This window comes from Chironomus tepperi, unplaced genomic scaffold (assembly GCF_022539635.2).
Source record: "Chironomus tepperi strain 1889 unplaced genomic scaffold, CSIRO-AGI_Ctep_v1 contig_33, whole genome shotgun sequence".
Lineage (NCBI taxonomy): Eukaryota > Metazoa > Arthropoda > Insecta > Diptera > Chironomidae > Chironomus > Chironomus tepperi.
This window is the reverse complement of record NW_027226155.1, coordinates 197,779-213,870: the sequence shown is the minus strand read 5'-3', so window position 1 is coordinate 213,870 and position 16,092 is coordinate 197,779.

Here is a 16,092-nt window from a genome sequence, read left to right as displayed (position 1 = left end):
CTTGGCAAATGTTTGAGGAATCAGGCTCTAGCGGGTAGCAATTTTCATACAATGTTCAAAGATTCAAAAAATCATAGAAAACATTGATTTTGAAATTTTGTATGAAAACGAAAGTTTTTTGCTTTTTTAGAAGCAAGGGCTGTTCCTGCCATGCCCAAAAACTAATCAGCTCTTCTATAGAGCAACACCGATCGATTGCAAAAAACTAGAAGTCTCTACGATGTCTCGTTATTGAGATTTCTTGCTGATTAACTTGTTTGCTTGTTTGTTTGCTTGTTTGTTTGCTTGTTTGTTTGCTTGTTTGTTTGCTTGTTTGTTTGCTTGCTTACAGAAAGTGAATTTTTCGTTTTTCTCAGCAATGCCTCAACCAATTTCAAATCTGTTTTTTGATTATGGTGAGGAATTCTAGGCACAAACTTTTTGCGATAGAACAATACTTGCCATTATGCTTAGTTTTGCTGAAAAATCAAAAAAACTGATTTTTCAATCTGAACAAATTCAATACATTCACACGTGAAAACGGTGTGAATATAAAAACTAAAAATCCTGTCCAAATAAGCTAAATGTCCATCATAACAATATATTTCAACACAAGACTCCCATAGCCTATTAAATATACCCAAAAATAACTAATTCACAAGAAAACAATCTTATTTGTATAGAAATTAAAGCAATAACAATTATAATGATAATTGTTGTTGATTTGATAAAAGTAAGGAAGGGTCGATATAATGAGGGTGGAACTAAGGAGAGTGTGAGGAAAAATCTTCTGCCTTACTTTCACTTTTGTTCATAAACATAATTTATGCTCATTATCATTTCGAATGATGAATGTGAAATATGATAAGAGGAATTTTGTGAAATGGAAATCTTTGAATTCTTGAAATTGCAGTTGTATTTTATTTAAGGTTGTGGAATGTTAAAGTGATTGTTGAGTTTTTTGGTGATTTTTTGTTGTTTTGTTCTATTTAAAAATTAGTATTTTCAACTAGAATCATCTAAAATTTACTAGGATCTAGTAAAGGGATGTTAGAAAATTACGGTATAAAATTGTTGAAGTTATTTCCCTCAAAAATTACGTGATTTTTCAGCGTCGCTAAGGCCAGTAGCTTATTTATTTAAATGTATTTCCTGAGCGTATGTAGATTCTTACTTCTTTAGTTCGCTCGATGTACAGATCAGTTCTGTTCCATGACCTTTCTCAATTGGCGTCTAAAACCTCTATCACTTGCCACCCTTTGTCAATTCCCAATACCAAATGCTTCACTTCTTCTTTCAACAGCGTCTTTTAGAGATGAGTATGAAGAACGGTTATGACAGTGCAAATTTTAAATATCAACTTAATTCTGTCATTTGAAATGTGAAATACCTCTGAAATGACCTGGTTAGACGAATTTCACTTACTTACTTCCTTGGCGAAGGCGCAAGGGGGCCCATTGCCGCATTTAGAATTCGTCGAAAGCTGGATCTGTTTTTAGATAACTTCTGCCAGTTTCTTATTCCCAGCACTTTTGCATCGTTGCTCACACAGCAATCCCATGAGCTCTTTGGTATACCTCGAGATCTTTTTCCATCCAGAGTGTTACCAAAAGTGTCTCCAAGCTAGCATGACTCTTGCGTGTAACTGGATTTTACCAAATCCAACTCGAAGTTAAAGTCACCCAATCATGAGGACACCAGTTTTGGACATTTTCATACCATGTGCCTTTCAGGAAAACCAGAGTATCAAATCGATTCGAATTTTATATGAAAAAGTCTCCTCGACTCCATATAAAATACGAGTCGATTCCGAGCGTAAATACTAATTACATTCAAAAATACAATTGCGAGCTCAATCGCCATAATACTTGAAAATACCCGTCATAAAATGAAATGAATATTTCCCCAAGTGAAAGACTGTAAAAAAATATATAATCAAAATGCAATTTATGTTTCTTATTCTATTTGTCTCCTTTAATCCTCGCATTATTCTCTCCCTATTCTTTGTTCAAAAAGCGACTCAGAGTATTCTTCACGTTGCCTGACCACCCAACATAAATAAGCGAATTATATTTCCCTCACACCCTCCACGCTACACATATGAGTACAAAAAAGAAGAAAATATTCAACTACTCACTATACAGCATGTGAGTAAGGAAAGGAAGAACGAATTTATTCATCATCATCGTCATCATCCCACATCTCACAGCAACATTCACGCGGCGAAGAGGGAAAAATGAAAATCATCCTTCGCCTTCACATTTTCCGTTATTTTCGTCTTCTTTTCACTCCTGCTGAAACTAGAAAATTTATTATATCGCGCGGAGGAGATGGACACTTCACTTATACATACATATGCAGATGTGTATTTTACACACATAATGTCCGATATGTGTAGTTTCCTCTCCTTCCTTCTCACTCACTCACTCAACTCTATTGCTTCTTATAAGTTGATTCTGCATACATTTAAAATATATATATACAGTCGTCTTGTATCACGTCAAATAAAACGACAAGACGAAGGAATCTCATGCGGTGTTTGTGTATACTGTATATGTGCTGCACACAGTTGCGCTAATTCGCATGTTTTTACATATCGCGTTCGGCTTTCTTGTTCACCATCACATGTGAGTCTTCGGAATTTAACACTGACACATTCAAATGTGTTGTTGAGAAGGGAAACAAAAAATATTTTCATGCTGTAATTTGCAAAAAAAAAAATTAGTTTTTTAATACTTTTTTATTTGTTTTGGAAATGAAGAAATTGTTTGGAATTTTGAATGTTATGGGGGATTTATTGATTAAGGCAATATTAAGGATATTAATGAATTATTAAATTATAATCAAAGATTTTAAGTATTGTTAATGAAATAAAAGTAAAATTGGCAATTTTAAATGAAATTAGTTTAAATTTGTTAGGAAAATTTTAAAAAGTTTTTAAAAAATTGTAATTTTAATTCACAAAATTTTAATTTGAATGACGAACATTTGAAAAATTTCAATTTTAAAACCATTTAATTTAAATTTAAAAATTTATCTTTTAAAATCATTTTTTAAATTAATTTTTAAAAAAGATTAAAATAGGTTATTTTAAATGTTTTAAACCCAGAATTTTGAATCTTATTTGAAATTTGCAAATTGATTTGAAAATTTAATTTCTTTTCAAATTTGCAGTTATTTCTACATTCTTCTTAATTTTTTAAAATGCAGAATTTGAATTCATTTTTAAAAATCTTGATTTGTATTAACCTTGCTAAATTTTTTAAAATTATTAAATTTCCTCCTTAATTTTTGAAAATTTTCTAGACTCATTCTTGTTCCGACTTATATCATGAATTAAATAAAGGAATATATTATTTAACAGAATCTTGATTTTAAATAACTTTACAAGTTTTCTTAAAATGAAAAATTTGAACAAATTTTTAAGAATTCTCAGATTTTTAATAACTTTTATAATTTTTAATTTGAGCAATTTTTTTTGTACTTTTAAAAATGTTTAAAAATTTGTTTTTACCTAGAATTTATTCCCAAATTATTCCAATAAAATGTCAATCAATATTGTAATTTTAACATATTTTTCCTCATAAAAAATCCAGAAATATTCGTTAAAATTTTTACATATTCATGAATATCACACAAAAATATTCAATAACTTCAAACTGCATTAAATTACTCATTAAAATCATATAAAATTATTCACAGTCACTCCTGTGATTCAAAAAAATTCATAATTTTTTTTCCTTTCAAATAGTCAAGAACTAAGGAAAGTAAGAATGCGTGTAGCAAAAAAAACCAGCATGAAATGTGTATAAAGTATCAATTTCATCCGTTAACTAATCTTCATAAGAAAAAAGTCTTCAAAATTTAACAATAGCCAAAAAAAAAGGAATCAAAATCACAAAAGGCACTTTTAACAAGATCATAAAGCATCCATCAAACCTCATTAAAAATCAATCATGCATGATGAAAATTTGCATACTTATTGCTACCGTAGATTGTTGATGTATCAATGATCCTCATATGCACAGGAACTTTCTATTTCATGTAAATAAAGGATTTATATTTAAAATTTATTCATAAACATTTTTATTGCTCGCAATTGAATAACAATTGGCGATAAATTGATTTTTTATTAGTCTTACTTCTTACAAATAATTTATTCATAATTTCCATAAACATATTTAACTTCTCACTAACTGCAAAAAAGGTAGCGAGGCAGAAAAACGATCGATTTAATTGTGATTATAATTAGTTATGCTTTGCGTTATTTGCATGACAAACATTCGCCAGTTAATTCACATATATCTTTCGATATTCAATCGTTTGAGATTTATACACTGTTCATCTATTGTTATTGTAACATGTAAGCAAGGGTATTACGAGTTGTAAAATTTCTTTATTATTCAATTGTTAAAAATTCATTGCATGGAAAATAAGATTAACCGTTGAAAATGCGCCGTCAATCTATATATTTTTATTAAGAAGATGTAAATTTTCTGGAATGTAAAGGAGAAGTGTGAGTTTAGGAGGGAATTAGACTGTGTGAAAAAAATAGATGCACATTTGATGTTTGGTGCAGTTTTGATGAGAAATTGCATCATTTTTATTTTGATAAGACAATTATATAAAATCTAGATTGAGTCTAAATTCAATCAATCGTCCTAGGATTTTTAGTCGCATGCTCCTATCACTGATCTATTGGGGGCTATTTCACTTTTCAGTAATATACTTCCGAATGACAGAACAACTTTTTTTTCACAAATATGAGTCAAAATCAGCCGTCACGATACCATTATGGCAATTTCTCGTCGTATCGTTGATATAGCGACGTAGCGGTGCATTAGCAAACTCGCTGTGCTGTTGGGACACACATTTACGATATCTCTCATATTATTGCAATCCTAATGATCGTTACAACGCGTTGCTAGGCCAGTACATATGTCTTGTTCTAAAAGCGATGAAATCGAATCACGACTATATAAAACTAGTAAAATAGAAATCTGTCAACTTGTGTAAATAACAGAGTTGTCAGATAGGTGCCTGTGGGTAGGTGCCTAACTATATCATGGTAGCTTTTGACTTTGTCTAGGCATTACCTATTAAAAGGCAAACAAATTTGCCTACTTGTAGGCTTACCTAGCCAAAGGTAAAATCTAGAAAAAGGCACTGCCTAGCCAAAGGCAATAGTTTTTGCCTTTGCCTAGGCACTGCCTATAATAGGCATGCCTGTGGGTAGGCAAACCTAGTGTAAATTCAGGTAGGTGCCTATTATTATGTTAAAATGAGAAAAAATCACGCATCTACTCAAATCTATGCTAGGTTTGCCTAGCCATAGGTATGCCTATTTATAGACAGTGCCTAGGCAAAGGCAAAAGCTATTGCCTTTGGCTAGGCAGTGCCTTTGTCTAGATTTTGCCTTTGGCTAGGTAAGCCTACAAATAGGCAAGTTTGTTTGCCTTTCAATAGGCAATGCCTGTGATAGATTTTTGCCTTTTATAGCAAATCGATAGGTGACAACTCTGGTAAATAATATAATATAGATTCTTTAAAATGTTAATAAATTCTCGAATTTTTTGCCAAAAAGTTGAGTCTTGTTGCAGGGGTTGGTTTATCTTATCTCGTTGTATCCAAGACAGTATCCAATATTAATTAATATTCTAATTGCTCGATAATTCTCGACAGGTCTCGAAGTCCTCTAAACTATTTTATGTAAAAGTCGACTCGATTTGATGCTAATGTTCCTTACCTGAGAAGTATAATGCGAAGAACCGGACTTTCACATCTTAAATATGGATCGAAATCAGCCGTGGACCATTCTCTTTAGAGAAGCTTTGCATCTTACCGTTATTACGGCGACGTAACGATGTCCTTGCGAATAAACTTTGCTGTTGGAAGCATGAATTAAAAGTCACAAAGAAGTTTTTATTAATCCGAGTGATTTCAGCCAGAAAATCTTAATTGTAGACACAAAATCGACCAAAGCTTCCTATTGATGATTAAATTACAATTCCATTATAGTAAATCATAAGAAAATAGTTCTGTTTTCTATGCATGAACACTCATTAACCAGCAATTATCATCAAATATATCCATTTCCTCATAATCTAGAATAAAACTTCAACACCAGTAAAATATGAATATATAAAATACATATTTTCAAGTCATTCAATCAATGCCCGATGTAAAGAAAAAATAAGAAAAAAAAAAAAAACAGTTTCAATCTAGCATAACAGCATACACATCTATCCATTCTTTTACCTTTTTCCACTTCATGTCCATTCACTCTCCTTTCTTTTCTTTATTTCATCATCGCAGAAAATAAAACATGGTTGAATTATTGATTAGTTCTCAATTCCGAGTTTTCCTTCACATCACCCTCCTTTTCTATCAATCAAGCGTAACGCTTTTTTCACGCGAGCAAAAAAAAGTGCGGAGATTACGATATACATATGGATATACACACATGTATATATGCACATAAGAATGGTTAAAAGGAGGAGAATGTCTGTATGTACGTACCATGAGTGAATGGATGGATGGATGGTTAGATGGATGGATGATGAAGGGACGAAAAAATTCAATTCTGAACATAAGTATGTATGCGAGTATAATCAACATACATTCTGTTCTGGCGATAAGGACCAAATTGAGAGAAGAAGAAGAAAAAAAAAAGAAAATTTCCTTCATATATCGCCGTTTGCGTGTGCAATACACAGCACAAAAAAAGATGAAAATAAAATATAATAACAGAAAATTGGAAGGAAATAATTTGAGGTAAGGTAATGGAGCGCATTCTGATGTTTTAGAATACCTGGAATGAACATGACGAAAAAATTGGCGAATATCTAGCCACAGACAGAATACATTCTAGACTGGAGCCAAGTTGACTCTAGCCTGTACCTGAATTTCATCAAACGTTGTCTTGGGCCAGAGACACTCTGGTCTGTTCTTCGCTGGATTTTTGTCCATATTTTGTTGGAATTGGATTGATGCGATGGCTGTATTTATGTATCTTTGAAATTAGACTGATAAGGTAGATGCAGAAGATGTAAAATCTCAACATGTCACTTAGTCATATACTCGAATAGCCTCCGATAGCTCAGTGGTAGAAGCATGCGATTGGAAATTTCAGGAAGTGTCAAGTGAGTCTGGGTCCTATTCGGAAACCGTTATTTGCCATGCTGCTTTAAGTTTTGGGGTTGTTGTCAAGTGCCATGATTATTGAAGAAATGATCTTTATGAAGAAATTCAGGAGTTGTCGGCAATAAAAGAATTCAATTTTTCAAGCAGCTTTGAACTCAGAATTTGCACACAGATAAGACTGATTGGCCATCACTTGGCCACCAAGTTTGCTTATAAGCATACATAGGCATTTGGTAGAGAGTTTGGGAAGATACAACAGATCATCGATCGCAATGCCGTTGTGAACCCAACATAATATGTCTGCCGATCGGGTACATGATCATATCTCATTTTTGTCACACAAAACAATTTGCGAATAAACAATTTCAAGCGTTTAAATTCCATAAAGTCAAAATAAACGCATAAACTCATCATCTTATGCATTATTCACACGCAAAAAAAAAAGAGACGAAGTGGGTGAAAATGACGGTGGTGACCAAGAGGGAATTTTCTTCTCTTTCTCTCGTTTCGCTATGACATAGCATTATATGATCTATGTAAAGAATGAATTGTGTACTTGAGATGTAGGAGAAAAAAAAATATTCCTCTCCTTTTTCATGTTATAGCAAAAAAAAAAAAAATTCTATTGATTGAAATCATAACAACAACAACAACAAAAGAAAAGGCAAAGGCATTAGCAGCAAATGGCGATTGAATGAGTCGAGAGAAAAGTAGCGGCGAATTTTTCTTCATCCTCGTTCCATCGAGATGAGGAGAAGGAAAAAAAGGAAAAATTCTTCTGTACTGTATTGCTGTACACATATATGCACGTAATTTTGCTGACATTACGTGAAGTGATGAATAATTTCGAGGCACGAGGGTTACATTTTGCCACTGCCTTAGCTGTTGTATTATATGTGTTGTCCGACGTGCTATGGCATCAGCAAGAAAAAAAATATATAAAGGGATAAGAAGAAGGCGTAGTGAAGGGGCGAACATTTCTTTATCCTCTTCATGTGAAATTGGATTTTTTTTTTCTCGTCCTCAACTGCTGATTCTACTGCTGTGTTTCTGCCTACCTAACCTCCCCAAGCATATATACATGTATGTGCGATAACCGTTTTCATTTCTTGTCTTCTTTCTATTTTTTGCTATTTATTCTTACTTGCTCACTCTCCTTTTATCCATGATATGATTAAATGGTAGAATCTCTATTTTTCTTTCACTATATGTCCAAGAAGCACGGAATATCACATGGATATAAGAATATCTATAGAACGTACCATAATAACATGACCATGTTGTTAAAGAGCAGTGAAGTATAAGCAGCATCAGTCATTTGACGATGTGCACATTTCAAAAGATTGCAAAATGCTGATAGACATACAGACTCAATGGTTATTTCTTTACTGATTAGATTCCATCCTCAATGTACCAACAACAATGCTGGATGAATGTTTGTTTGTGATCATTTGTGAAAGAAATTGAGTCTATTTGTCATGCGATCTGATAGTGGAATAACATAAGTTTCCATTTCTTTGGAGAAAAAGAATGAACTGAGTAAAAAATAGGAAAAAAGTAAAGACGAGGACACAATGAAGAAGTATTTTTGGGGAGGTAATATGGGAATTTGGTGGATGAAGCGCATACATGGAAGGAATGGATACAAAGTGACAAGAATTTCTCATGTCAATGTCAAGATAGTCTCCATCCGAATTTCACAAATATGTTAATTGATCCAACATCCGGCAACAGTCCGCGTGATTCTGGTAAGCTGTCAGATTTGAAACAAATTTGAAACCAATGCCTGGGACCGGTAAGACTCTAACTTGGAGCTGTATTTGGTTAAATTCTGAAGATTTTGAACATACCAGAGTCAGGCGTACCTGAAGTCGTATTTCGGATCAATTAACCAGCATTTGCTGCATATTCGGGCCAAAAGACACATCCATGACAAGCCAGACAAACCACCACCAAAACCCCCTCAAACTTCATCAATTTCTGATTCCACAAAACTTTTCAACTTAAACCTTCTCCTTAAAGGGGTCGAATCAGGAAAAAAATCTTCTTAAATGTTCTGTCTTTCTTAGGATATGATGCTTTATCATTTTCACTGAACTTATCTTCTTATCCTCAATTTCTATTTTACTTTCTTCTTTGCCACACATGATGGAACTAAAAGAAAACAAGAAAAAAGAAAATTTAAAAGAAAAGTTTTTGTAAAAGTTAAACGGTCAGTTTGTAAGAGACTACGCGAAAGTTTTGTGTCTTTATATTTTTACTTCTTCTTCGTCTTTCGGAGTTTTTCTTTTTCAGATGTCATTTGGATGTCTCAATAAAGAATTTAAAGGTATGGATTGTGGAGTTTAATATGATAATCTTGATCAATTTGGGTATTTAATCAGTTTTTAAAATCAATTCAGAGTTCCAATAAGCATTTCCCTGAAATAACAAGTTGACGTAGAGTCTAGACAATAACTAGACCTACAGTCAACTACCCGGAAGGCACAGAGCGTATAAATACCAAACAATCCAGATTCACGGCAACTTGACTCTGATTCCAGGCTATATTTGACCTAATTCGACTTCAGGTCAGCGTCAAGTCTTTCAAAATTTAGATTTTTGACAACTTCTACGCCATGTACCTTCCAGGTAGTAGACCGTTAGTCTACTTATTGACTGAAAATTATGTCAAGTTGTTCACATGAGTTTAAAGTCAATTCCACTGATTTCAATTCACTTCCCTCAATTTTAACCTCCTCAATTACATTAAATCTGATAAGCACAACAAAATAAAGTAATGAACTTTCTCATCTATACAAAAAAATTACATTTTCGCAACTCATACATATGCAACATCCTCGAAAATAATTAAATTATTTTATTGCACGCAACTGTTCATCATTCTATCGCACATATGTAGCACTTCGTGTACAAATAAGGTGAATATATTTTTGTTTTTCTTATTTAATAAATTATAATTGAAATTATTCTGTAAATGTTTCACCATAAGTGCAATCTATAATTATAATAAAAATGGAACAGGTCTTTAGGGGTCGTTTGGATGTTAGGTAAGGGATTTTGAACCTCAGCTCCCCTTCTTTGTGACATAATCGTTGAAGAATGAAGGGTAATTGATTCTTAACCGTAGGTGTGTGTGTGGGGAAGGGGGGGGGTCTCCCTTTTAAGACCGTTACGTAATAGCCAAACAGCAGCCTCTTAGTGAAAGAAGAAGATCATTTAGTAATATTTTAATACCCAAGAATAGCGGTGAAGAGAGTAAAAGGAAGGAAAGTATATATTTTTTTCGTATATAATTCAGTCAATAATAAGAAGAAAATCACCGGGCAAGAAGTCATGTGTAACTTGAATCGTCCAACTGCTATTAAATTCTTAGTTTAAACTTATAATGAGAGTCATACATACTTACGTTGAGCAACTGACGCGTTTCGCGATAGTCTGGACACCACATACTATAAAGACGAGATTAAATAATGCATCAAGTCGAGTCGAGTCTTAAATAATAATAAAAGTAATGAAATGTAATGAAAAAAAAGGGGTTTCATGTTTCCACTTCTTTTGTTCATCGAATGTACACATATCGCGTTTTTATGAACCTTGCATATAGATTGGGAGAGAATAATGAAATAAAAAAATATAAAAGAAGGGTCGTTAACATCCAAAAAAATAATCGTAATAGCTGCTGCAGTAGCATTAAAAACCAGATTTTTTGCTGCTTCTAAATTTCATTTTTTTCTGCTTTCTTTTATTCCTTCCTTTTTTTTCAATAGTTTGTCGCTTGTCGCGAGCCAAAAAAAAAACTCTTTTGTCGCATAAATGCGATCATAATAATGAGATAAGAGTCATTATGTCATAAATATATGACGATTATGCTCGCTGAAAACGAACAAAAAAATATTTAGGGCAATGAAGGAATGATTCTTTGCACATTGAGGCACTTGAAAATAAATTTAAGTGCTTTTTCTTATTTTTTATTTTTTTTGGTTAGTTCCACACATGCAAGCATTATTTAACCTTTTTTTTTGTGAAGAAACAACGGAATTTAATTTCATTTATGTTTTCATACTAGCCGTAATGGTGAGCTGTTGTGATTCTTCTTCACTATAACATCCGTTTGCGGAAAAATTTACGCTTGACTAACATTTTCGTATCGCGTACTCATTCAATCTTATGAACAATTCTTATTTTTTCGATAAAAAGAATATTGAGGTATATAGCAACATGTGCTTTAAGGTGGCTGGGTTCAAGTGTGTGAGGTAAAAATTATTAAAGATTATATTACTTTATGCTGATTATTTTTTAGATTTTTGAGCAAAAATTGCAGGGCTGTGCTTCTAAAATGCAGGAAATTCAGTTGTTTTGAGCCGCACCTTATAGTTCGTTAAAGGTAGAAGACCAGACTTGCTTACCTTTATGCATATTTTACTTTGATTTCGGGTTGTCGATGAAATTCAGATTAAATGCATCTTAAAAGACATTTTTAGGCAAATTTCTTTTCAAGTTGATATCATTTCCAAATAGCTTTCAAGGAGCCTCCTGCATTTTTGCAACAGGAGTTGGCATATTGAGTCAGGATGTATGATATGGAAGATTGGAGAAGCTGAAGTCTGACTCTTTAACTGACCAAATATTAAGTGCATATACTTTCGTAGTATCCTTAGTTACCACCAAATCCATCGATGGCCTCTGGGTTCTGTGCCAGGATATGAGCATGACAGAATGAGTTAAAAGCCTTTCCAATCAACCCTGCAGGAAGGGTGGGAGCCTGGTAATCAAGAGTGCTAAGACATGGAACCTAGTATCTCTAATAAAGCAATAAAATCCCTAACAGGCAACTGTACTAGATGACCATGCTTTTAAGCGTTGCTCTTGAGAACATTTTCTTTGTCTGTTAGGGATTTGGAGTAGTAGTAAAGCCAATGACATATTATTTTAAATATTATCAAGTTATATCGCATTTGATTTAACAAACCCTGAGAAATAATTCCATGATACACAAGTTCTTCCTAGAATGCATCATGCACATTAATTACATTTGAAAATTGCACAATAAATTCATTGAAGTAATTTCTATAGCATAATACTGTTCACTTAATCTTCAATAGATGCAACATATTACTCAATTTATTTATATAATATCCATTATTCCATAATTAAATTAACGTGAAAAATGCGTCATTCAATTCCTCCTGACCGCAGTGTCATTTAAAACTTTTCTTTTCACGTCAGTCGCAAAAAAACTTTTCTTTCTTATATATTTTCTTTTCCTCATATGGGGATGTACATGAATATAGAAAAATAAATGTACGGTCATACCGTCCATTTCGCTTAAAGAAACAGAGCGAGAGCACATCTTCGCTATATCTTTCCATCCGTCGACAAGGAGGGCATCGGAGGAGAATGAATGGGATAAAAAAAAGAGAATAAAAACCGCAGATGTTGAATGCTATCAGGGTTTTCGCAAGTGACCACTACGTTTCATACTTACGATTCTATATATTACAGAAATTTATTGTCATCGTCTGTTTGCTTTTGGAAGAGGAAAAAAAGCAAAATAAATGGTCGAGAGGAAAAAAGCACTCAAATTCACGCGATGTTTGGTGAAAAATAGATGAGAAATATCCCCTTTCAGTTCTTATGCGATTTTTTCCTTTTTCTTTTCACGTTTTTTTTTTGTGCAGAATAAATACGTTATTGATTTTCTCATTCCACATGGATATAATTCTGTCTTTCTCTCTCATCTATTCATTTCTTTTACCCCGCTATGTATAGATCCAGCACGGTGTATATATACATATATATGAAAAGATATTTTGTGCAAAAGTTGTGAAATCTCCGCTTATTTTTTCTGCTGTGCAAAAAAGTCGCTGCCACTACTGCTGCTGCTGCTGTTTTTTTCTTTCCTTTTCATATAGAAAGGACAACATGAAATGCACACAAAAGGCACAGGAGGGGAGGTTTTTAGCGAACGAGACGTGGCTGTCGTGCAATAACAAGGAAAAGAAAGAAAATTTCATCCCACATCATGCTATAGAAATTGAAATGAAATGAGGAGGTAGTATGAATGTGGTCAAGCAGTATGATTGACTGGAGTGCATTTTTCTTAGTGCTTTAATCATATTATGTTATTGTCTGTATGAAGCTACATTTTATTGGCTCTAGAGGATTGGAGGTGACATGATTTAGGTATTTTGTAGTTGTCTGTTGAGGTATGCTGGGTCTCAATATTAGATTTGTAGATATATCTTCAAGATACTCAAGATATGCACTGGTACATGTCCCAATCTAAGGTAGCCAGTTTCAGACGCCAACCAAGAGACTCCATGGATCACAATTAACCTCTACAGACAGCGAAACAAGTAAAAAACATGTCCTGATCTTCGATATTATCCCTTACTCACTACTGCATTTGCCGTGTAGTTAAGCTGTGATTCATGGTCTCTTTTATCCCTAGCAAAGACTATATCGATAAATTGACAGTCTAGATTAAACTCATATAGTCCGTAGCATCCCATAGTCCATAGTATCCCAACAGTCAGACAAACCACACGCATTCTCGTTTCATCCCATTACAAAAAGATGCTCACAAAAAGAAAGAGTTTGAGGGGCTTATAGAACTCAGAGAATATAGCGAGAGCATTGCAGATGAAAATAAATAAAACGTCGAGTTGGAGGGTAGCGAACAAAAATATAAAAGTTGAAGGGAAATACGAATGGAATGGTCATTATTATCGTCATTTCGCGTAGCAAAAACTCGTTACAATTGAAAAATCATTCCAACTTCCACCCTTCGATTTTATATGTATATATAAAGCCGTTCCTGTTGTTGATGCTTCCAACAAAATTTTTACTTGAAAGAAATAATAATAAAGTGAATTCAACTGTCGCCGTTTGCACACCAATACCATTACTAGAGACGTGACGCGCGAAGAAGCCGAAAAATTATTTTTCAGTAGTTTTAATGCTCCTTCCTTTCTTATTTTGTTTCGCGACTGACGCTTTTTATATGCCCTGAAGGCTGTGCACATTTTTTGGGCAAGAAACCTTCTCGTATTTATTTGATAGTTGGCAAATATACATACAAGAAGAATTGAAATAAAATCATTATGCACCGCATGATACGAAAGTGAATATTAAATTTCCAGTGAATTTATCCAAATGTGCCGCTTCGCTTTCTTGCACTTCTTTTCATAAACAGCACAAAAAAAGAGAGACTTAATGTTGGAAAGAATGATTTTTATCACGATGTGAAAGAATTCTTTCTCTTTTTATTTTGGTGTATATTAACATTCTTATGGAAATTTTACAAGGTGGGGTAGCTGTGGATGGTAATTGTGGTAATTAGTTGGTTTTGTGGATTATTGGAATTTTTTAGGGATTCAATTAGCGTAATAAAATTGCAGAGAATTGGGATGAACTTGATTAGGTTTGGTTTAAAATTCATAGATACTTATGGGGCTGTTCACTTATTAAGTAACGCAAAAAATGTTTTTTTTTTTTGATACAATACAATTTTCATGACCTAGGCATCAGTTTCGATCATTAATTGGCAAAAGTGGTTCTTTCATGTCCGTTTTAACAATATTTTATTAGTAAGGTAATCAAGAAACTTTCGTTCGGATTTTTCCTGCGATACTTCATATTCCAGACCCGTTTCTTACCCCAGCGTTCACCAGAGCTCTAATTTTGTCTTGATCAAGTTCATTAAGCAGCTTAAGTATCTAAACTTCAGAAGAAGAACAAATTTGCTAAGGGGCCGTTCACTTATTACGTTCGCTTTTTAAGGGGGAGGGGGTCTAGAATTTTGTAACAGCCTAAATAAAAAAAATTTTTTTACATGGACATTTTGTAACGAGGGGGGAGGGGGGTCTAGAAATTCGTTTTTTTGCGTAACGTAATAAGTGAACGGCCCCTAATGACTGAGATTGAATCGACGACCTTAGACTCACCACACCGAATTTAAATCTAGCCCTTAGCGCATTGCTCCACAAAATCACGTAACTGCTGTTACAAAATCATTGACTTCTTCCCCTAATAAGCGAACCATAAAAGTAATGAGATTCAGAGAAGTTTAGTGATTAAAATAGTTTTTTAAATCAAAATTTAAGTCGAATTGAATATTGCATAAAACTGACACGATTCCATCTAAAATTCTAGTCGCCTTCTAGTTCTGTAGAATTATAAGTCAAATTCTAGTTGTAGACTAACCTTAACAACAAGTCTAAGAATAAACCTAAAAGAAGTCAATGACTCTTCATACCAACCTCATACTCACCTCAATTCCCAAACCAACATTATGAGTGTCACTGCCTTTTCCTTTAGAATGCTAATTACAAAATAATACCATACTGCTAATTTTACTTCTTTTCTTCTTTCTCACTCTGTTTCTTATTCTTACATTTCTCGCATCAATACCAAAAAAAAAATTAATTATGCAACAAATTTGACATTTTTTTGTATGTGCAAAGAAATATAAATTTGCACTCATTTGTTATAAAATTTTTGTTACCCTCCTTGTTTTTCTTTTATTTCGATTCGGATTCATATCCAATTTTTATTCGGTACAAAAGGAGACGAAACATAAAATGCCTCTAAGAAATGCATAAGGTAAAGGTAAAAGGTATGAAAAGAAATCCTCTAAATTCAATTTAAATACCTTTCATGCATCACCACTTTTATTTGTTGTTTGATGTTATCACATCGCTGGCAATAATCTCTGCCTGTACCCCTGCTATGCTTTATATATACACAACATATGAAAAATTAAGGAAAAGATTAAAATCGTCGATTAATCATTAAGATGTTTGCCGTGCATCCTCTCAACGTATGCATTTGGGCCAAACATAAGGGTTGCAAATGCCTTTTAATCGAGGATGAAAGATTTTTTTTTGTGTCTTTGTTTTCTTAAGAAAATAAGAATGAAATGAATGAGATTCCCTGCAGGCAGCGACAGACAAAAAACCACAATTG